This window comes from Phyllostomus hastatus, unplaced genomic scaffold (genome assembly GCF_019186645.2).
Source record: "Phyllostomus hastatus isolate PE091 unplaced genomic scaffold, TTU_PhHast_1.1 phas_contig_65, whole genome shotgun sequence".
Taxonomy (NCBI): domain Eukaryota; kingdom Metazoa; phylum Chordata; class Mammalia; order Chiroptera; family Phyllostomidae; genus Phyllostomus; species Phyllostomus hastatus.
The window spans coordinates 4,041,262-4,064,803 of NW_025333932.1; the positions used below are offsets into that span (position 1 = coordinate 4,041,262).

Sequence of the window (23,542 nt, forward strand, 5' to 3'; positions counted from 1 at the left end):
TGCTAGTAGAGCAATCTTGGCTATAGGTCCCTGCTTTTCATGACTTTTGAGTATTTCTTGCTAATCCCTTCTAGCCTGCAAAGTTTCTTTTGAGAAATGAGCCAGCAGTCTTGTGGGAACTCCCCTGTAGGTAACTAACTTCTTTTCTCATGCTGCTTTTAAGATTCTTAATCTTTAACCTCTGGCATTTTAATTATAATGTGTCTTGGAGTGGGCTTCTTTGCATCCATTGTAATTGGGGTTCTCTGTCCTTCCTGGATTTGCATGTCTGTTTCCTTCACCAGAGTAGGAAAGTTTTATTTAATTATTTTTCAAATAGATTTCCAGTTACTTGCTCTTTCTCTTCTCCTTCTGGCACCCTTATATGGCAAATCTTGGACTGCTTAAAGCTGTCCCAGAGGTTGCTTACACTATCCTCATTTTTTTGGATTCTTTTTCCTTCTTATTTTTCTGATTGTTTTTTTTCTTATGTTCCAAATCATTGATTTGATTCTCTGCCCATTCATCTCTTAATCTTTTATTCTTGCTATCCCAAATAATGTCTTCCTTGGAAGGAACCTTCAGTAAAAGAGACTCTACCACCAGCTATCTGCTATTAAATTTCAAGTAATCTTAAGTGTAACCTGACTCTGCCATTGACTCTTGTCATGGAAGAAAATTAGTATTGAATACTAGGTACCTCACTGAACAATTTTTGGCAAAGTAACAATACTAGCCATGTTCTCATTTACCTGCTGCCATCACAATGGAATGTTTTCCCAGTCACCTTGATGTGTTCATTGATGTCAGTGTTTGGGTTCAATGGTAATGATTGGAAAAGACTGGAAAGTGAACTAGGAAGAGGTGCTGAGAATGATGGATGGCCGAGAGTAGGCAGTGGAATAATGTTGCATTTACTAGTCAGGGTTAGTAATGTCCTTATTTTCCCTCTCACTCTGAACCTTTGCCCTGGATAAGGGGCAGTTGAATTTAGCTTTAAGAAGGGATTAGTAAGAAGAGAATGTGAATGTTGGTTTGACAGGTGGGGTGGGGGAGGCCATTAAAGCCCATAGGCCAACAACCACCCTAGCAGTTTCTTTTCCTCCAGTTCAAACTCAGCTGTTAGAGACTGCCATTCTAGCAAACTTTATAACAAAAGGTAAGCTATTTTGAATGTGAATCTCTAGTAACAACATGTTGATGAGGATGTTGTACTTAGATTTTAATCTTTTTTTTTAAATGAAGGTGTGTTTAAACATTTATTAATGATTTAATTTTATTTATTAAAATTATGTTAATATGTTATTATGTTTAGTAACATATATTAAAATTATTGAGAATTTTTAATAAAGTTTACAAATGACCAAAAGCTAATCTGCCAGTGTTTATTGTTTAAAAGATGTGATTCCAAATGTGTAAAAAAGCACATACAATTAAAATTATTTGACCTATATGTCAGAAGGACTATTACTATCACCTTTGTCATACAGCATTCAAAGAATTTAAGAAATTTGTCTGCAATAAAGAGTTAGGAAATATGATCAGAAGTTTTGCAGACAACATGAAGTCAGCAGAGGAATAAAATTCCAAAATGAATGGCTTTCAAAACTTTGAAGGCAACCACTGCATGCCAGATTTTGTGCTAAGTTCTTTACATGAATTAATTCACTTAAATCTCATAATAACCTGTGTGGTTAGTACTAGTTTTATAACCATTTTATAGGAGAACAGAAATAAGGTGTAAGACATTTATGTGCCCGAGGTCATTCAAGGCTGAAATGGATGAGCAGATTTCAAACTCAAGTCTGTCTGCCTCAAGAGGTGGTTCTCTTTATCACCTTCCTGCTTTGGAGCAAGAGTGAGATGAGTCAAATGTGAGGAGAAAGTCCCCTGAGTGGGGAGCAAGAAGGGCTGGTGAAGATGGCTTTTCTTATTTTTAAGAATGGCTTCCCAGATGAAGGGTAATGCTATTGTCTAGCATTAAAGAAATGGAGGAAAAAGAGTAGATTACAGAGGTTGGGAAGATACGTACAGGTGGGAAAGAATTATCTAGGAATGTATCCCAGAGATGTTCACTAGGCAGTTGGGTGATGCAGGTTAAGAACAAAACTTAATGAGTTGATAAGTGTAGGAGTACTTCGGTGATTTTGTGGGTTTGTTTCCAGACCACCTCAATAAAGCAAGTATCACAGTAAAGCAAGTCATAATTTTTTTTCTTTTAGGGTCTTGCCATCAATTTGCTAAATATACAACATTTGTGAAGTGCAATAAAATGAAACAATAAAATGAGGTCCACCTGTAAGTTATTCTCGCTTTTCTCCTCTGACAGCTATTGTTCAGTAGCACCTCCTTTTGAGACTTGCATTATTCACTCAAGCAATAGGGCCCAATCTTGTTGCCATGTTTTCTAGGTCAGTCCCCTGTGTTCATCCAGGACTAATGGTTTATGTACTCTGCCCCCCCCCCCCATGTTGTCCCCTGCCGTTGTTCTGGGCAGCTTTATCCTGCTTTCAAGCTTTTCTCAGTATCATGATCTTTATCATCATAAAGTCCTAAGACACAGCCTGGACCTTACCTTGACTCCAATGTAAACCAACCTTTCAAACTGGACCTTGACAATCCCACTGTTTGACAACACTCATCTCCACTCACTGAACAAATCATCAACTTGTATCAAGGTCTCCATTCCTTTGATGCCTTTCCTGTCCCCCTGGCCTGACCCTACCCTGTCTGAAGGCGCTATGAGTCATTTCTTCCACACTGTCCTTTCCACAGAGACCTCCTGGTGCATTTACCCATGGAGTTCCCAATCCCAAGCCATCATTTCTCATTCCCCACTACTAGGAAACTCCTTCTGGAGAAAAATCACATCATTTACCAGTTGCCATTGGAAACATGGGTGCAGACCTCAGACCTATCGTTCTACACAGCTCCATAATGTCTTCTTAGGTAACTCCCTATGACTGTCCCAGGCTCCTCTCAGCTTGAGTTCCTTCCCACCAAGCAGAGGCCTTGTCTTCTTCCTTAGAGAGGAAAGGAGCCAACACATGGCACACCTGCCTTCTCTTTCCTCTCTTCAGAAAACTTAGCATCAGTTGTCATTTTCTTTCTCTCCCCACTCACCCCAACCCAGAGGAAAAGATGTCCTTTTCCTGTGCTAGTTCTGGATCAATTCCTTCCTTCCTTTTGGATATGCTATAATTTCTTTCCTCCATCTATCAGATGTGCTCATGTGTGTCCTCAATGTGAAAACAGTCCTCATTTCTAGGTATAGTCAAGCCTTGGTTCTTGAACATCTTCCATCTTGAATAATTCAGTTCTTGACCAAGTTGTTCACAGAAAAAATGTCTGTTGTCGAACAAAAAACTTCACTTATCTGCCCAACAACCCCTTCATGCTGATACATGTATAATCAGTCATGTGGCTTTCTAGTGACAAAGGAAGGAATGCATGAGTATGAGTATGATTCAGTTTTTGGACAAATTACTTCTCAAATAGCCTCCAGAATGAATTAAGTTCAAGAACCAAAGGTTCATGGTACTGCTTTTACCTCAAGTCTTCTGTGTCTGCCCTCAGAACTATAGACCTCCTTGAAAGAGTACTGTATGTTACATTTGAGTATTTAATTCACATCACTCATTCTCATGCCACTTGATTTGAGTTCTGTCCTCACTGGTATGGTGGAGCTGTCTAGCCATGGGAGAAATAGTTGACATATATAATGGCATCTCTTCAGTTCTTGTCCTGCTACAGGCAGCTGCAAATTTGATACTTGTGAGCATGAGTCTCCCTTGGCTTCTGTAAAACCTGTATGTCCCATATCTCTTCTGCTTCTTCCTCACCTACTACTTCAGCTGGCTCATATCCCGTGTAGTTTTCTCCTTATCCTTCTCTGTCTCCTTGATTTTAGGCTATCTTTTGTGTTCTAGGCATTAGCATTGTGATACCAGAATTTTGTGTAATTGCTGGATACCTGCTAGCTTATCTGTACAACTAGGCAACCCTACCTTTGGTGAAAAAAGTCTAATTTAGAACAAGTCTAATTTCAACATAAAAACACCAGATGAGCCTTATTTAAGTCTCAAGGGCAGTGCTTTGGTTTATTCCCATAACTTGACTCTTGTGGCTCTCTCCCTGCTCTTACTAATAGGCAGGGTTCCTTGTAGACTTAGTATGTGCCAATGATGAGGCTCACAGAGAGTTTCAGGGAAGTTCTAATGATGAGTAACTAATAACAGATTAAAGAGAGGCTTAAAAGAGGTAGTAAGATTGAAGACACAGAGCAGGTTGCAGGCCTTACTGAAGACTTAGCACCTGAAACCATAAAATGTGTGTGCACATATGCATATATACATATGATTACTGGGTTAATTTTGGAGACACAGCAAAGCAGGGTTCAGACCTTGCTCTTTTAAGTATGCAAAACATCTCTAAAAATGCAGGAGATAAAAAAGGACACAAAAAAGTACATAGGAAACAACTACAGTGTCAAGTAAGTGCCAAAATTCCTAAGAATTCACAGAACAGAGTGGTTTTGTGGGCTGCTATGGTTGAAGCTGTTTGGGGGCATATTGTTTAGCTTTGTGGATAAAGTGGAAGGGGCATCCTTCCAGACATCTCTAAAGGAGGGATCTTGAATTAAGAGGCACCCTATAGAGGGAAGGAATTAAGGAATTGTGTCTGTGACTGAGACAGAGAAGACCTCCTGGAAAAGAGGTCTCTGGGACCTGGGTAGACAAGATGACAATTGCATATCTCTTGTGATACACTGAAAATCAGGAAGCATTATTCTGAAGATATGAAGATACTGGGCAACACTGTATTTGAAATAGTACAACTTGGGAGTGACAATGCAACTTAAAAGTATATTTGAGAGTGTTGGTATTGAGATGGTAAAGGTTGGGAATATTGATGAGATAATCTTTTTCTGAAGAGTTGAATAAAGAAAGGAGGCACACAATTTGCAGAAAGCACCACTAAGTTGTAAACAGCTGCTAAGTGATGTTAGCTGAAGGAGAGAAAAAAGGAAATCAATTAGTAGGCAGTAAAAGAAATGTGAATTCTTACTGAGGAAGAATGGTTCTGAGAGCTCTGGAAAGGGACTATAAACAATAGCCAGTAGTAGAAAAGGCTTTCTTCTAACTGAGTGACATGAGGCATGTTTTGTCCTGGCTAAGGTTTTCTGTCCTTGTCACCTCAACAGCACACCTCAAAGCCATGGTTGGGTTCTTCAAACAGATTGCATTTCAGATAAGACTTAAATTCCTCTTCCTTTCCTTGCATATGCTCTCACATTTTTGTCGTTGCTTGCATTTCATTATTACTTTCACTTGGCAAGTACTTTTAAAGCTCACTGAGAAGCTGGAATGCCCCATGGAGTGGCTTGCTCAGGTGTTGAGAGGATGGTACTATTAGACAGTCTCTAGCTGCTGTGACTTCAGCTCAGCCATGGTGTTCACATCAGGGCCATGCTCACTCAGGACATCCGCTGCAAGTAAGAGGCAAATTGTGCATCTTATGGCCTCCAATGCAAAAACGGAACCAGGGCACCTGGCAGTTTGCAGGTCTCTTGGATTCTGGAAGCAACACATGCCACACCTAGAAACTGCTCCAGCATTTGTGCTGAGTGACATGGAAGGTAGGCTACCATCCCTGAGAGGGTTCAGAGCAGGAAGGAGCTCCATAGGAGGCCCAGGCTGTGTCCTAAGCAGCCATGTCTCTTGGGCCCTATGATCAGGCAGAGTCTTTCATGTTGGTGTTTGGTATCAGGGGTAAGAAAGACCTACTATGAGGAATATGGCAAACCCTAGTGGAATATTCTCACTGAAGGTCTATGGGGATCTGAAGCAAGGCCATGTCATCTGCTAAAGAGAATTCTATAGCTTTGAGAAGCAGTTTCTGGTAAGTTAACTTGACTGTGGTAGTAAAGAAATGTTTGGCCATAGGACTCCAACTGACCATTCATCTAGAATTTCCCATTATGACCTGGATCTTATTAAATCTGCCAAGGCAAAGACAAACAGACCAAGAAGCAGTCTATCATGAGATAGACACGGTAGGTCCAGGACCAGAGGGCATGAGTAAGCTGCAAAAACAGGTTGCCCAGACCCCATGTCTCCTAGGGCTGCACTAATACCCTTTCTTCAACTCTCATCATGGGAAGATTAGGGTTCCATAGCAACAGCTGAAGGAGGGATAAAAGCCTGCCTTAGGTTTACATTGGGTTGGCCAAAAAGTTTTATTTCCTGTAGGATAGCTATAATAGTGAAGTGTTACCTTTAATGTCATTTGAAATAATTTGGTTAGGTTGTGGATTCTGGCCGAGATGGAGGTGAAGGTAGAAACACTTCACTTCCTTGTACAACTGGAATAAGGATAACAACCAATTTAAAAACAAAGAAAAACCAGAATTGCCAGAAAATCAACCTGCATGGAAGTCCAAAAACCAAGGAGTTAAAGAAGAAATATTCATCCACACTACTAGGAGGGGTGGAGACGAGAAGCCAGGGCAGAGAGGACACATGGCAAGGTGGTGGACTAAACAGGCGAGGCAGTGGTTGGAAGACAGGACTTCCCACATCCACCTACGGATAAGCTAGGAGGAACAACTGGGAAGTGAGACAGTCCACCCAACCCAAAGTTCCAGTGTGGGGAAATAAAGTCTCAGGACCTCTGGCTATAAAAACCTGTGGGGATTGCAGCTACAGGAGAAACTTTGAGTCTCACAGGATCCTAGAACTTACACAAGCCCACTCACCTGGGAATCAGCTCCAGAAGGGCCCAATTTGCTTGTGGGAAGTGAGGGAAGTGACAGTGGGGTGACAATTGGGCAAGAGAGCAAGTGGCATTATTCTCTCTCAGACTCATCCCCACATAGCAGTGCCACAACACAGTGAAGTGGGTTGCCCAGCCCTGGTAAATACCTAAGGCTTCACCCCTTGCAATGTAGCAGGTGTGCCAAGACAAAGAAATATTTTCCAAAAGAAAGAACAGATCAAAAGTGTAGAAAAAGAACTAAGTGATGAGGAAATGGACAACCTATCAGATGCAGAGTTCTAAACACTGGTAATTAGGATGCTCACAGAAATGATTGAATATGGTCACAAAATGAAGGAATAAATGAAAGCTATACAAAGTGAAATAAAGCAAAATGTACAGGGAACCAACAGTGGGAGGAAGGAAAATAGGACTCAAATCAACAATTTGGAATAAAAGGAAGAAATAAGCATCCAACCAGAGCAGAGTGAAGAAACAAGAATTCCAAAAATGAGGAGAGGCTGAGGAACCTCTAGGACAACTTTAAACATTCCAACATCTGAATCACATGGGTGCCAGAAGGAGAAGAGGAAGAGCAAGTAATTGAAAACTCATTTGAACAAATAATGAAGGAAAACTTATCCAGTTTGGAAAAGGAAATAGATATGCAAGTCCAGGATGCTCAAAGGGTCCAAAGAAGTAGGATCCAAGAAGAAACACATAGAGACACATCATAATTAAGTTACCAAAGATTAAAGATAAGGAAAGAATTTTAAAAGCAGCAAGTGGAAAGGAGAGAGTTATCTACAACAGAGTTCCCATAAGACTATCAGCTGATTGATTTCTCTAAAGAAATCAGGCAAGAAAGGGCTGGAAAAAAGTATTCAAAGTCATAAAAGGCAAGAATCTACATCCAAGATTACTCTATCCAGTAAAGCTATCATTTAGGATAGAAAGGCAGATAAAGTGCTTCCTAGATAAGGTCAAGTTAAAGGAGTTCATCATCACCAAGCCCTTATGAAATGTTAAAGGGACTTATCTCAGAAAAAGATAAACTATGAACAGTAAAATGACAACAAACTCACAACTACCAATGACTGAACCTAAAAAACAAAAACTAAGCAAACAGCTAGAACTGGAACAGAATCACAGCAATGGAGATCACATGGAGGGTTATCAGTGGGGAGGGGAAGGGGGAGAATTTGGGGAAAAGGTACAAGGAATAAGAATCATAATTGGTAGGCACAAATTAGACAGGGAGGTTAAGAATAGTATAGGAAATGGAGAAGTCAAAGAACCTACAGACACAACACATGGACATGAACTAAGTGAGGAGGGGAGATGATGGAGGGTGGGAGGTGCAGAAAAGGTAGAAAGGAGATAAAATTAGGAAACTGTAATATTATAATCAATAAAATATACTTAAATTTTTGTTAGATTGTATTGTGACAGCTGTCATATCAGTTTGCATTAAAAAACTTACCAAAATTGGTGAATTTTTTGTGTAACCATTTCAATATTGAAGATGGAAGAAAATATGCAACATTTTCAGCATGTTATTTTTTATTATTTCAAGAAAGATAAAAACTCAACTGAAACATAGACAAAAAAAGATTTGTGCAGTGTATGGATAAGGTGCCACGACTGATCGGATGTGTCAAAAGTGGTTTGCAAAGTTTTGTGCTGGAGATTTCTCGCTGGACATGATGCACAATCCAGTAAACCAACTGAAGTTGATAGTGATGAAATCAAGACATTAATTGAGAACAATCAATATTATACCATGTAGGAGATAGCTGACATCAGAATGTCTAAATCAGTAATGCTATTGGTGAAAATGAAATGTGTCTTTTATTTTACAGGAAAAAATTAAATAGACTCTTTAGATTACCTAATTGATGGACAGGTTTGGGATATGGCTGAAACGGAAAATGAATGGAGGCTGCATTGCAGTCACCTGGGTGGGAAGGTGGTAATCCTTCTAGGGGGCAGAGCTGTGAGTGGTGTACTTGGTCATTTATTTTGTGTGAAAGGAAAAGTGGCCTGAGGTGGGAATATATATAGATTTCTGGGCAATGGCCAACAGCTTAGCTGTCTGGTCAGAAGCCTAGAAGGGACAGGACTGGAAGACTAGAGACATGGAGGTCTAGGATGGAAACATGTGGATGAATGTATGAGGATAGGCAATGCATGTGAGTAGTTTTGTGTAGCATGTCATTGGGCTTCCATGAAAGAGAAAAATCCAAGTAGGTGACTTAGCCAGGTGATGGAAGCCATCCTTCCTCATCACCCGGTCCAGCCCAGGAAAAAGAGCCACATGAACTAGTGGCCTTAGTGGCTGAGATAGAAGTTATACATGGCCCAACAGAAAGGACTTCCATTTATCAAGGTCAATTTAGCTACTGCTGTCTCTGTCCAGCTTGCCAGCAACAGAAACTATTCCTTGAGAATACTAATCAAGAAGTAAGAGCACTCTACTTAGCATCACATCCAAATGACCTACTCAGTGTCTTTATTTTCTATCCCTGCAACTCCAGGTTCTGCAGGGTTTCCAGTGGATCTCACTCTTGCAAGTAGACAAGGTGAGAGTGCTATTGAACCTCAAATTTTGGTTGCTGCCTGGCAGTTCCACTGACTCTTCTGCCCAAGGATCAGCAGATGAGAAGAGGAATTACCATACTGGCAGGAATAATTGACTTTGGGGAGCAGGAAGAGGCTTTTGTACAACAGGGACAGAGAAAAAACATGTGCAGAGCCCAGGTGATCCATTGGTTGCTTACTAGTTCTCCATGGACCCCTTGTAGCTATGAATGCATGCATCAGCAGCCCACTCTGAGAAGGGCTCAGACCCTCCAGGAATGAAGGTTTGGGTCACACCACCAGGAAAACTACCAGACCCTGCTGCTATGATAGCTTGGGGTGAGGTGAATTAAGAATGTAGAGAAGAAGAGGCAGAAGGTAAGCATTTGCAGCCCCATGACCAACTGCAGGGACAGAGTTCCTAGTTGTCTTATCAACCTTACTTTTTTAAGCTTTTCTTCAAGAAAAGAGGGCCATGGGAGCTGCTCCCCAAATGTGTGGAGAAGGCACTCTTTGGAATGGAAGGGGAGATGTGTTGGCTGTGGCTATGGACTGCTCAGATCTCCCTTCAAGAGAACTTTCTGCAAGCAGGGAGATGGGTGAACTTTCTTGAGTGGCTGTACCTTCAGTTCCCAGCAGGGTTGGTGTTCAGGCCGTACTCTACTGGAACTATCCCCAGCCAACAGCTGCATGGTGACCTAAAGACTCTCCCCAACTACTCCTGCTTCTTCTGGCTTTTATCCTTCACATGTGTTCCCCCTGTAATTCTTTTGTACGTCTAATTCTGTCCTGGCATTTGTTTTTTTGAGACCCTGAACAGATACATCCAGATCTTTTTAAAATGCACACACATCCACACACTCAAACACATGCACAGGTGAGCCTTGGACAAAGAGAGATGAAAATCTGATTCAAGCTTAATAAAATTGAACTGAAATTTAGATTTCATGATTCTCAAAAAGGAACAAAAACTCTCTATGTACTGATAAAAAAAATTCCCAAGATCTGTTAGAAAATAACAAGGTACAGACCAGTATATGTGACATGCTGTATTTGTATGTATGTAAAAATGTGAAAAGATACAAAGAAAAACATGTGGGGCAGGTTGGCAATGCTCATTTTGATTTAATTTTAAACTTTGAAACTGTATTACTTATTAATAATTAAATTGAAACATCAGTCTTCAGCATCTTAGCATGTTATTTTATTTTTCTATTTACACAGCACCTAGTTCATTGTTATTGTTTGGTACAAACATCCCTGGACAGCTTGTACTATTTACATACTAAATTCACAGTACCAGTCAAAACACTGTGGAAGAATTATGCAGATAGACACAAAATGGAAATTCACTGGTTTAGACACTGAATTGAACTGAATGGAGAGATGGATGGATTTTTCTGGGGTTAATAATTAGTACATAATGTTAATAATTATTGTGAATATTCAGGGCTTTCTGGGGCTTTTAGGGTATCTAAAGTATTTCTCTTTGTGCTTCCTAATATTTGAGTTCACAGATCATTAGTGGATAAATATTTTTTAAATTTTATTTTTTTTTCTTACAGTTGATATTCAATATTATATTAGTTTCATGTGTATAGTGTGGTGGTTAGATGTTATTATTTTAAAAATCAATACTTTATATGTGATTGAATAGAACTGCCAGTTGGCATATTATTCAGCAACATGGGCACAGCAGTGTATGGACCTCATGAATTTTAGGACTGTTGAAAACTGTCCCGATTGGAAAAGGACTGTCTGGGTAATCCAGATGGCATGAGTGACTTCGGACTCACCACATGATAGAGTAATTCATCAACTGTCTGCCTGAATCTGATAGAGTGAACATTTAGGAACCTGCAACTATATACCAGTTTGTCAGTCCTGCTGTATTTGCTGGTCTGAAAAGTTTTGCCACTTCTAGAAAGAAGTATGCACCAACATTTACTTCTTTAATATTTTCTTCTTTAACATTTAAAATCCATATAGAGTATTCCTTTAGGACTGACACTTTATCAAAGTACAGCTAAGAATCCCTTAGTAGGTATTTTCAAAAGATGCTTATCCATACTACACCCTCCCTTGAAAATCTCTCTGAGAGAGGCCCCATCACATATGTTCTGAGAGCCTCCCCAGTGGTCCCAAGGTATTTTGCTGGTGAAGAATTTCTGTAGGACAATTCCTAAAATTCCTAAAATTTCCTTGATGACAGTCACCAGGGGCACTTATTGAATATATACATCTCCAGGTCACTCCCTTGGTGAATTTTGATTCACTGGGTTTGAGTTGGGCTTGGGAATCTTGTTTTCAGTAATTATTCTGTTGTCATGTGGAATATGTTAGAGTCCACAAACTGATAAAATAAACTCAGAGTTGCCTGATGCTTAGTGATCCTAATATGAGTTCATTTTTCTTGCATGAATTCTCTTTCAAAGTTCTATGATAATTTTAAATAATATCTTCCTCCTCATTTTAAAAACAAAATTCAAAAGTACTACATAGGAGCATGCCTCCTAAGGATGAGTGTACAAAAGACAGTGATTCTTGCAAAATAAAATAAGCCATTAATGGAGTGGATTTGAAATCTGGAACTTAAAAGTCTGATAACTCTAGACAAGCTGGTAAATATGTAAGGAGCTCTGTTCTTTGCCCAATGTCTCTGGACCATGGACTCAGGAAGGTGTGCTGTCTTTAGGGAGCTCTGGCCTTGAGAAGTTGGTCTCCTTTCCCCAAGGCACAGGGCCTGGGCTAAGCTAAGAGCTTAGGGTTACCACACAGCAAAATACTCTGAGCCCCTGCTCCTGCAATTTCCAGCTAGTTTAGAATTGTAGCCTTGATCCTGCTGGCAGGTTACACATGGCCCTGGACTGCCCGGGCACTGTGGCAGCTGGAGGCACTGGCCTGCCCCCTGCTCCTGATTATTGGTACCTGGATTACCTGGTTTTTCTGTCCTGGGGATTTAGAGCAGTGCTGAGATAGGAGAGACTTAGGGTTGAACACATAGGAAAGGAATATGTCCAAATGATTCTGGGACCACCTCTTCCATATTTGAAAAAATAATAATTATGTCAGATAGATGAAAAAAATAAATGTTTCCTTTCTATTAGTTTTAGCTGTGGGAGACTGTTCTGCATGGCATGGGCCCAGCTCTCACTCGGAGATGCACAGGACCCACGCCCACAGTAGGTTTTTCCATGGGGAACCAGGCCTGCAATGTGCCTAGGCTGCTTTGAGTCTTGCTCTTGCTAAAAAACTCCCTCACCCTGAATTGAGGACATTTACTACAAAGTAACTTCCTAAAATCCGTGCTAAACCTTCCAAGGATGAGTGTAACCGGTTCAATCACTTTTGCCTTTTCATTTGCAAATATCCTCTTCTGTGATATGATTAGCAGCATTGGCTCCTTGGTTTTCTGTAAAAGGTAACCACCTAAAGCAAACCTATGCATAGTAAATGAGGACCATCATGTAATGTGCTGAAAAACCCAATAAAGGCTGGTCACAACAAGGGCAAAGGCTTTTGGTCCCCTTGAGAGAAAAGCCATGCTGCCCCTTTTCCTCCACCAGACTCAGTAGTCTGTGTGAATGTCTCATTTCATCCATAATGATGTGGACACTGCAGGCTGGTGTCTGCATCATTAGCAAATAGTTTTTTGACTGCTGAATTACATATATCTCAAGAGCTCTTCTGTCCAAGTAAAAATTGAACTTTTCTAAGAATCATACTGTATAATCAGTATAATCATACTGATTACAGTGTTTATTTTGTCTTTGATTAGTGTCTCTGAGGCTGTATACAAGGGCAGTTTCAGTTGGTGATTCTCTTTCATCTCAAAGGCCACATGTTACTTTCCCTCAAAATATATCATTCTTTTGTATTGTTCCATGTTAATGAAATCCATTAAATAAAAGACTTTAAAGTGTTAGAAAAAGCCTTATTCCCGCTTTACAGCTATTTTAGTGATGTAAATGTAACTAACCTTCAGATTGTTCTTCCTTTCATTTACTCAGTGTAGGTATAGTGGATTTTTTCTACATGGAATGCCCTCTGATGGGTATGAAGTTTTTAGTTACCTGCCCTTATGGAATGTAAAGTCTATTGGGTTGGGGAAGGTACATAATAAATCAATATATTATTGAAAATTGCTGTGCTATATAAGACAAAGTACTGCTATAAAAATAATATTAAGGGAAACTTTTATTTAGATTGCAAGGTCAGGAAAGGCATCTCTAAGCATCCATACATCCATTCCCCCTCCATCCATCCTTCCTTCCAACAGATATTGCTCAGATGCCTCTCTAACACAGTGACATTTAAGCTGATTTCTGAAGGTTGAGTGAACAATATCTGGGGAAGTAAGTAGGAGATCAGCTGGAGAGGAAGAAACAACTCTGAGCTAGAAAAGAGCTTTACATACAGAAAGAATGAAAACAGGCCAATATGCTGAGGCTCACTGAGCAAGGGAGAGGATCTTGGTGAGAGATGATAGTGGGGAGGGAGGCAGGGACCAGGTCTTGTTTGTGATCTTACTCTAAGAGCTCAATAAGAAATGATGACTCTTCAGTCACTTCCCCATAACTGGTGTAGGGGAGAGACAGGAAAAGAGGAAGAAGGGTAGTTTTGGAAAGAAAATATTAAAAGGGTGCTAAGTGCATCCTCTCCTTGCTGATTCTGACACATACACTGAAGCAATATGTGACTCCCTGCTCTAGAACAGTGTTTTTCAAACTTGAAAAATGCACCAATAGCTTTTGAAGGAAAACAAAAATGTATCCAAATGTCTCTCCCATGGTTATTTAAATGATTTTGATTTAATTTGAATACACAGTGGTTGTTTTGTATAGTTAAATATGTAAACCATAAAAGAAGGTATACCTCCCTATGCTTATAGTTTATTTACAACATAAACTCAACATAAATTGAAAACATGGAATACTGAAATTAACAACCCAAATTTAATGTGACAGATGATGTTTGGATAAAATGAAATATCTGCTTGTATTTTAAAAATTATGGCACTGTCCACAGAGAGACAGCTTCCCTGATTCAGCACATGCTAATGCCTTGAAGACTCTTCTGTGCATTGATTAGGAAGCCTTTCCTTGTACAGGGAACTGGCACCATTTGGTGATTGCTTGATGGAGATGCATCATTTGAGTCTGCCTGTCTTCTCATTAGTCAGACACAATTGATAGAAAGACTCAGTGGCAAAGTCAGCCTGCACATAAACATAAGATAGCCCTGAAACCAAGTTACTGTCCATGGAAATGGAAAATCTAGAGAGAATTGCCTGACCCCTTAGAATACATGGGCAAACCCCCATGGGTGTGGGGCCTTCTGTTTGGACAACAATTCTAAATGTGAGAGTGGATTATTCTCAGAGACTGCCTAGAGTAAAAAAGGGAAATTATGCCTTCTCACATGGAGCCATGGGGACAGAATAAATCATCCCTTCTAACATTCTAAAAAGGGATTCTTGGATGGAAGGTTAGGTAGGGTCAAGAGGGATCATTAAGATTTGATCATAAGGAGAGGCCAACTTGGGCATGGTCACCAGACCCTGTGGTTCCTGCTTATGAGACTCAGGACAGATGAGATTACAGAGACAACTGAGAGGTCTCTACCTCCCTGGCCATGTGCTGAAAAAGGCTTACAGTACTAGCAGCCTCCCAAGTCAGGGGCGCAAACCAATGCTCTGGAGTGCAGGAAGAAAATATTCCAGGCCCTGGAAACCCAAGCGAGCCCACCCCTCAGGCACATAGAGAATAGTTCCCAAAGAAGTGTGAGTGGGGCTCTGTAAAACCAAGAGCTCTCAACAGTTTTTATAATTTACCAAGTGCACAGAGTGGCTAGTAAGAGAAATGTGCATTTCCTGACAAGACAGAAAATGAGGTCATCTACAATTGTGAGTTGATCATAATTTATATGAAGTATCAATTAAAGTTTTACTTTTCCAAAGTGTCCCATGTCTTTCTGACCATCAGTGAGGTCCATCACTCCAGGGAGAGGGGCAGAGAAGGTACAAAGGAGTAAACTTGAAACTTCAAACTTGAAATCAAATTTTTACTTTAGGAAAAATGATATACAAGAGATCAAGGCTTACATTTGTAAGATTCAGTCTTTGTTAGGAGAAATGAAATAATTTGTTGGGTCCCCCAAAACCATGAATTGGAGAACTGATTAGAGGGTTTGTATTGTGAACTGTAGGTAAGGGGGGATATGGGATAAGATATCAGAGTGTTGGGAGAGGTCGGTGGGGGAGAAAAATTCCCAGATATATTGGGAATCTGAGGTCAGAAGACTCACATATTCCATTTCTGTCCTGGACATCTGCGGAGAGAGATGGCAGCAGCCTCATCAGATAATTAGAATGAACATAGAACAGCCATGTCAGGACAGAGGGACATGGATGGTATATAGGCAAATAGAACCTGAGATGGCCATAGAATGGGCACTGACGTGCTGCCTGGGTCCCCTTCTGGAACCGACACTTGCTCCCCCAGCCACTGTGAGTGCTGGCAGCTGAACCGTTTTCCAGGCTGTGCCCCTAGCCAAAGAAGGCCTCCTAGCTCAAGGTCATGTGAACTCTCAGGGCAGCCCACGTCCTGTGACTGTGCATTGCAGGGGGACACAGAGGTCCACCCTCCTTGCCTCACCTGAACGACAGCTCCAGAGCAATTTGTATAATCACTTTCTTCACAATTGCACGGCAGTTCTAACTTCTCCACCTGGCTAGCTCCCTTTACTTCCCTACAGGTATTTCCAGAGAACATTTGCCAATAAATGTTTTATAGGTTAAATCTAAAAGTCTGTTTCCTGGGGGACATGAGCTATGACAGGTCTTCTTGATCTCCCTAGCTCTGGAGCTGGGGGTTGAAGTTTGAAGGAAACCTTAGATGAGTTCTCCTGACCTGACATAGATGAGAATTGTTGGCTGGCAGGCTGTCTGTGGGCTGTGTGGTATGCTGAGAGGTAAGGCTTTGAGTAGATGTCACAAAGGCAAGGATGGACAATGTGGCTGAATTTCAGAGGATCAGTTAGAGCCAAGGTTGAGTCAGCATTGGTGGGGAGAGGTGGATGGCCACATGCCAACCATGCCTGACTATGTTAGAAGACCAGGCAAAAGTGACCTCATATATGAATCCTTCAGCACATCAGAAAGGCTAAAGATCAAATCCCAATGGTACAGCTGGATAAAACAACTCAGGGAGGCCAGTGAGGACCAGAGGCTGGCTATCACATCAGATGTCTCACCCCTGAATGCAGGTGAATACTAAGTCCACTTGTCCACCCCCACCACCCTCCCTACCACCAGAGAGAGGGAGAAGAAAGACAGCATGTTGACCCTGAAGAGATCTGTATTATACAGGAGGCGGCTGAATTGCCATGAAAGGAACAAAATTAAGCATCTCTCCACCATATGTGGAAATAGGTACAAAAATATGCAAGTGAAAAGAAGGAGAAAAGACAAAAACACAAACCACTTGGGGCAACAATCATATATGTGATATATATTTATAGACATCACTTTCTTAACACTAAGAACTGGGCCTTGTTCTAAGGGCTTTAAGTAGTTTCGTAGTTTATGGACTTTTTAAGTGAAATTAGCCAAGCCGCCAGCTAGCTGATAGTGGATGTGAAATTCCACCCTGGTTACTGAAAAGGTATTTCCCCAGCAGGCAGCCAAGAACACCCGAATCTGAAGCACAGCTCCTATGTCCTGTCATTTTAAGAGTGAACAGAGAGGCCAAAGATGAACCACAACTGATCCCAAGGGAAGGTGCTAAAGTGAAGTGAGGTTCAAATCTCTGCTCTGACAGAAACAATGCTCTTGTTCTCAGCCTTTTAATCTTTCTGTGTTTGCATATAGTTTTCTCTTGTAATTCTCACAATAACCCCATGAGGGAGTCACTGCGATCATCCTAATTTTACAGAGGACATGGATACTTAATGAGGTCCCAGTCTGGGCCATGGCTGAGCAGGGATTCCAAGACTGACAGCTGGCTCCAGAGCCTCTCATACCACCTCTGCAACCCATTGCCTCCTGATATGCTCCTTGTGTGTACATTATAAATGGGATTCATGTCAGAGTGCATGGAATCTGAAGAGTCATTCTAGCCATGCTGGACACATAAGTATTGCCAAGTGCAGATAGTCACCCAGGTAAGTACAGATGTGGAGAGATTAGGACATATGGTGCTGATGGGTAAGGAATAGGGGTTAGTGATAAAGCCAGAATCACTCCCATTTGGCATATCATGTAATACATGTGGTAATTAGTTATGTGCCTAAGGCCTTCATTTAGAAAATCTGTATATAGTTACTTTCCAGGAGCCATCATCTGTGATCTGTATCATTGTATCCTTAATAGGACTTTCTGCAGCTTGTCACTGAGTTCCTTTCACATCATAGAAGAGGAGTGTCTTAGTAAGGAAGAGTGAAGGGACAGAGGCAAGTAAAACATCTTCATGGGCTGGTAACATTTGGACACTACCAACACTTGGCAGTGGAGAAGTTAACATTCGCCAAATAACCAAGCTGTGATTATCAGGGTGGTTTTTTTCCCCCTTTACCCATTTTTTTTTTCCTTAACAAAGTTACCACCAATTGCTGGGTATGATATTAGTGGGATGCTAATAGCATACATTTCAAACACAGGGCAACAGAATTTAAAGGTTTTAATGCCACACAGAAAATTGATTTAAGAATACTTAAGAACTGCTCATTTTAACTTTCCTCCCAGTAGAATCTATTTGTATCCCTGGTTTTAGCTTTGCAGACTCGGAGGGGGTGGTGAAAGATGAACGGGCAGTGCTCAGCCACAAGGGGAGAAAAACGTCATCCAGCCCCCAGAATAGCAACAGCAATAAATATGGTCATGGAGCTCTTCTGCTGAGGTTGAAACAACAGACAGGATCACATTTGTGGCACCCAGCAGGTCTCCTGGCTACAGAGGCTGGCTCAAGGGTTTGGAGGAAACTCGTACAAAAGTTGACACTGACGGAGAGGACATGCTTGACTTCAGAGCTGTGATTTTGCGTGCAGAGCTAGGGGTGCTCGGCAACTTCTGGCCACAGGGGAGCATGTCCTAAATCAGCTTTTGGGACAGCTGGCTCGGGGCTCAGGAGAGCTGACCTGAGAACTTCCCTGCATGTCTGCCTGAGAACTTGCTGTTAGTTGCAGCTGCCACAGCCATGAAAGCATACTCGTAATGAGGAAGGTGAAAAAGAGGTTCTTTGTAGTCACCGGTTCTTTGAAGAGATTCCATCGATTTCAGCCACTTCAGGGTACTGAATCAATACCTTTGCTCCAGGAGGTCCTGGATAAAGGGGCATCTTTCTCCCTTCAAAACTCCTTGTCTCCCCTGCAGACCAAGTCACTGGACTCTTGCCATTTTTGGGACTCCCAGGGCTTCATCTTCTGTCCCATTTCCTGTATGTTTCAATTTAATCTAAGATATGGCCATGTCTCTGGGTGGTTGTGGTTTTACCATCTTTGCATTCTTTTGCCACTTGGAATTAGCAGGACTAGGCTTTCATGTTTGCCTAACTTGCACATAGTAGCAGTCGCTCGGGATGAAAAGTTTTTAAGACATTATACATCCCTGACTTTCCCCCTGCATTTCGAAAATCAAAACATCAACTGAATTTGATCAGTTTCCCTTTTCCTGTTAAACATCCCTACTCTAAAAGAATAGAACTTCTTATAAAGCCAATGTTCTTCTCTCCATGATCTTTGTGGATCAAGGTTCTCTTCAACCAGTTCCTAATGTCATGCAGGAAGTCACTAGAAACAGGTTCATGGTGGCTACATGTCACTTATTTTTCTCCTGAAGCTTTAACAGACACAGATCCAATTCCACACTTTTATTTGTTTCAGTTACATGCTTAGGATTGAAATTAACCTTTATCTATGAACCACAACATTGCTTTTATTTGAAAAATGGAGTATGTAAAATTTTTTAAAATGTTGCTTTAGACTTTTTTAGTATTTTTTTGGTATCTCACTATAAAAGTTAGCACTCCATTCTATTGTCACTATTAACTTTTTTTAGGATCTTATTAAGACTAATAGATAAAGGAAGTAGGTTTTATAGCATTAGCTCTCATGTTTGTTTTCCAAACATTCCTGGTAACTTTGGGTAGTTAAGAAAAAATCATGCCAGTGGGTTGAAGTTGGTACCAAAGGAACATAGATGACTCTTTGGTGCCCATGACCTGCTGCTGCCAGAACCTTATCTTGTCCTATTCATATATTTACAAAGCAAAATCTTCCTTAGAACAACCCTTGTGACATTAGCATTTTCTTTCTTTAAAACTTATGTCTTTGAGATTTTATGCCATTTTTCTCATGTGGCCAGAGATAATGCAGGTATAAATTAACTTCTCTGCTGATTATTTACTGACTACAGTAACACAAAAGCAAGGATATTGGAAAAAATAAATTGCAGTGCATACTTAAATATTCTAATTTGAATTACAAAGATAAGTACCAAATACTCTTCAATCCATGGAAAGATTCCTTTAAAGATAAAAAGAAAAGACTACCCAAATCATTTATTGGGAAATAGGAAGAAAAAGTCACCTTCCACTGTGAGGATGGCATTCTGTGGTTATAACAAAGGATGAATTGCATACAAGCACACTTCAATTAGTAAGAAAGCACTTGAATTAGTAAGAAAACACTTCACTTTATGAAATATAACTAATAAGAAGCTGCAATTTTAGACCTAAACATTAAGTATCTTCTATGACATATGTTTTTTCCAAGATTGTATGTAAAAATCCTAGAGGCTTTATAGTTGCAATCATTTATAAATAGGCTCTTCATTAGTGTTACATTAATGAAAGAAACCTTAGTGATATTATTCAAATACCAGTAGAGCACACTGGGAAGGGTCTCTTATTTTTCTCCTTGACTTAGCTTACCTTCATATTCTAAGTGATATTTGCATACTATTAACATAATCACCACATGTTCTTTCAGTGATCTATTCCAGTGGGAATGACATGAAGTTCAGAAATGAATTTGAACCTAGCCGTGAGTACTACCTAAGTATTTTATCATTTGTTATTTCTTTTATTAGAAATATTTGATTTCTGCATAATACTGATGATTTCACATGTGTTTTTGAAGTATAAGTGGCTAAAATTCACATTACATCATTAGAATTGCCAAAATAAAGTGCCAAAGTATAGCCACTTTGTCAGCCAAGCCCCTTTCACTATAGGACAAGTTATATTAGTAGTTACTATTTACCCAGAGTATTAAAAAACACTACTGATTTGTACTGTTCTATCATTGTCTTTTATAATTGTTACATACCTTGTGTGAAACTTTGTATAAAGTACTTAACATTTAAAAAATCATGATTAATCTCAATATGGTTGACCCTTACACAACGCTGGTGTGACCTTCATAGGTCTACTTATACTTGGATTTCTTTTTTCCATACAGTTGGCCTTTGCATCTACGGATTCAACCAATGGAGAATGGCAAATAATATTTTCAATCTGTAGTTGAAAAAATACAGATGTGGAGGACCAACTGTATGCATTGCTCTACAGTTTTATATAGGGGACTGACTTGAGCATTCATGAATTTTGGTGTCGGGGGTGGGGCAGGCATGTTTTGGAATAAATTCCACATGGACACTGAGGGACAACAGCCCAGATCTGTGCCCCAGTGAGTGGGAGCTGTGGGATGTAGTGAAAGGTGCATAGAATTTGGAGCTGGAAGCCTGGTGGTTTGGTTCCCTCTCTACTGATTATTAGGGTAGCTGGCTTCATATCTCTGTTCTGATTCCTTATCTCACAAAGGGGATTATTGGGAAAATCAAATGAGTACTGCTTTTAGTAAGAAACTAGGGAATATCATTAGGGAAATGTTGGTACAAATTTGTAATAAGTGTTGGTTTTAGTTCCTCTCCACTCTGTTCCTCCCAGCCCTCCCCCCCTCCCCACAAGTTCTAAAAAATTTTGGGTAGAAAATTCCTGAAGTAAAACAATTAGTGACTTGAGGAATAGGTAGAATTTGCACATGACTAGTGAAATGACAGCAGATGGCTCTGTGGTTGTTCCTCACTGACTGAGGCTGGCTCTTGCAGTGGTGAGAACATGGTCTCTAAATCAGTCCTCTGGGGTTAAGTCCCAGTTTAAACTCACATAACAATGTGAGTTTGGGAAATTTCCTGACCTTTCTGTTTCTCAATATCCTCATTTATAAAATAGAGATATTTTTCCCTGCCTTAAAGAGATTTTGCAAGTGTTAAATACAATGTACTTATAATATCCTCAAAATAGTTCAGGGCACACACTAAACACTCCCAAAATATGAACAATCATGTTGTGCAAGTGCATCTTTGAATTGTTTATTGGCCCATATCCACATAGTCACTCTGAAATGTACACCATTCCCCACAGCAGAGATGAATGAGAGAGGGTGGACAATGTGTCAAATCCTCTTCACTAGAACATCGTGAACTCTCTACTAAAAAAATAAAGAATTTAGTGCATTATTAACATTGCAGTCATTCTTTAAGAAACTAGAATACTAATGAAATTATTGTAAGTCTATGAAGCCTCCTGAATTAACAAGTGTGCTTGGTATTATGTATGATTATTTGCTCTGGGATGGAAGAAAGACCAGAGGAAACATTTTAGAGTCTCAAAAAGCAAGTCTGGGCTACTCTAAGGTCAAGGAGGCTTTTGCTTAGAAGCCCACAGGGGGAAATATATATTTTTTGAGGGAAAAGTGGAGGAGTCTTGGCATCTTGAGTCTGTATGCTGGTGCCTTGACACAGTGGGGTTTTACCAGACTGTTTTATGAAAATGGTTCCAAATTATTTAATCTTTCCTTACAGATACCATAAATCAGCCTTTGACTTTCATATACTATTCTGCTCTACAAATTCTACAGGTAGGACTGAGGGCTAGGGGCTCACTAGGGGCTGAGACTTGGGATGATTGATCAATTATAAACTAAATTGGTAGTTCTCAAGCTTAATATGCATCAGTAAAACTGATGGATTTTTTCCCCATCAGTTTAAAAAGCTGGAGAGCTTTTTAAAACACCGATTGCTGGGCTCCACATCCACATTTTCTGATTCAGTTGCTATAGTTTGTTAGGGGACCACACTTTGAAAACCACTGTGATAAATCAAATACAGGAGGGAAGTTGATCAGAGCTCTGGTAAACTAGCTAGGACCATCACAATTCTTTCAGCAAATCAGTTAACTCAAATGAGCCATGTTTTACCTCATTAATTTAGATAATACTTAGAGTTCTGTAGATGTTTGAGAATATCAGAGAGTAAGAATTCTTCATATTTAAGAGTTCTTCATATTTGAGATAAAAATTCTAAACAATAATTTCTAATTAGCCCCCCCTTTTTTTGTTATACATAAGTATACAAATTACATATCCTTTCAATTCCCATGGGTCAGATGACTTGCTTGGGTCAGGACAGAGCAGGCACAGTAGCTTCTGGGTGCTTAGTGTTGATGTTGCTACTCTCAGGTGAAAGTGGAAAAGATTCTTTTTCTAATTTTGGAAAATTTCATTTTGAACTTGATAGCTTAATTAGTTAAATACATTGTTTAGAGACTAGAAACATATCTGTTTTCTAATTTGTCAAGAAAGAAAATAGCAGAGGATTGATTTTTTCTTTAAAAATAGAGACCTCTGCTGGTCATTCATGAAAGTACTTTAAAATACAGACACCTAGAGTATTCCAATTTGTCAAAAGGTTACAACATCTGATTTATTCTAAATATATTTAAAAATTTATATATATATATAAATTAGGATTTATATAGATTTATAAATTAGGAGATATATATATCCTAATCCCTGTAAGAATAGATAAGAAGATCAGCAATAGGGCTTTAGGAATTTACATAGGGTAACACACACACACACACACACACACACACACACAATTCAGCCATAACAGTTCTTTTTTTTTTTTAAGATTTTATTTATTTATTTTTAGAGAGGGAAGGGAGGGAGACAGAGAGAGAGAAACACCAATGTGCGGTTGCTGGGGGTCATGGCCTGGCCTGCAACCCAGGCATGTACCCTGACTGGGAATTGAACCTGCGACACTTTGGTTCACAGGCCGAGCTCAATCCACTGAGCTACACCAGCCAGGGCCAGCCATAACAGTTCTACATTATAATTTAAAATTTGATTGAGGCATAAGAAATAAATAAAAGCAAGTAAATTC

The 23,542-nt window shown here is 40.0% G+C and overlaps 1 protein-coding gene across 15 annotated transcripts in view; it reads left to right on the forward strand.

Moving 5' to 3' along the window:
* GDAP1 (ganglioside induced differentiation associated protein 1) overlaps window positions 1–23,542 on the forward strand; it is a 51,147-nt gene that overhangs the window by 2,891 nt on the left and 24,714 nt on the right. For 5 of the 15 annotated variants that reach the window (XM_045849494.1, XM_045849509.1, XM_045849508.1 and 2 more), the window contains exons 2-4: window positions 9,273–9,317; window positions 20,302–20,355; window positions 22,178–22,233. The exons of 2 other annotated variants lie outside the window; for them this stretch is intronic. The gene's annotated coding sequence lies outside the window, so the exon portion shown is untranslated. Of the gene's footprint in view, window positions 1–1,081; window positions 1,139–9,272; window positions 9,318–17,457; window positions 17,479–20,301; window positions 20,356–22,177; window positions 22,234–23,542 lie in introns of those variants that run through there. 8 more of the 15 variants (XM_045849497.1, XM_045849498.1, XM_045849500.1 and 5 more) reach the window with 8 other exon arrangements.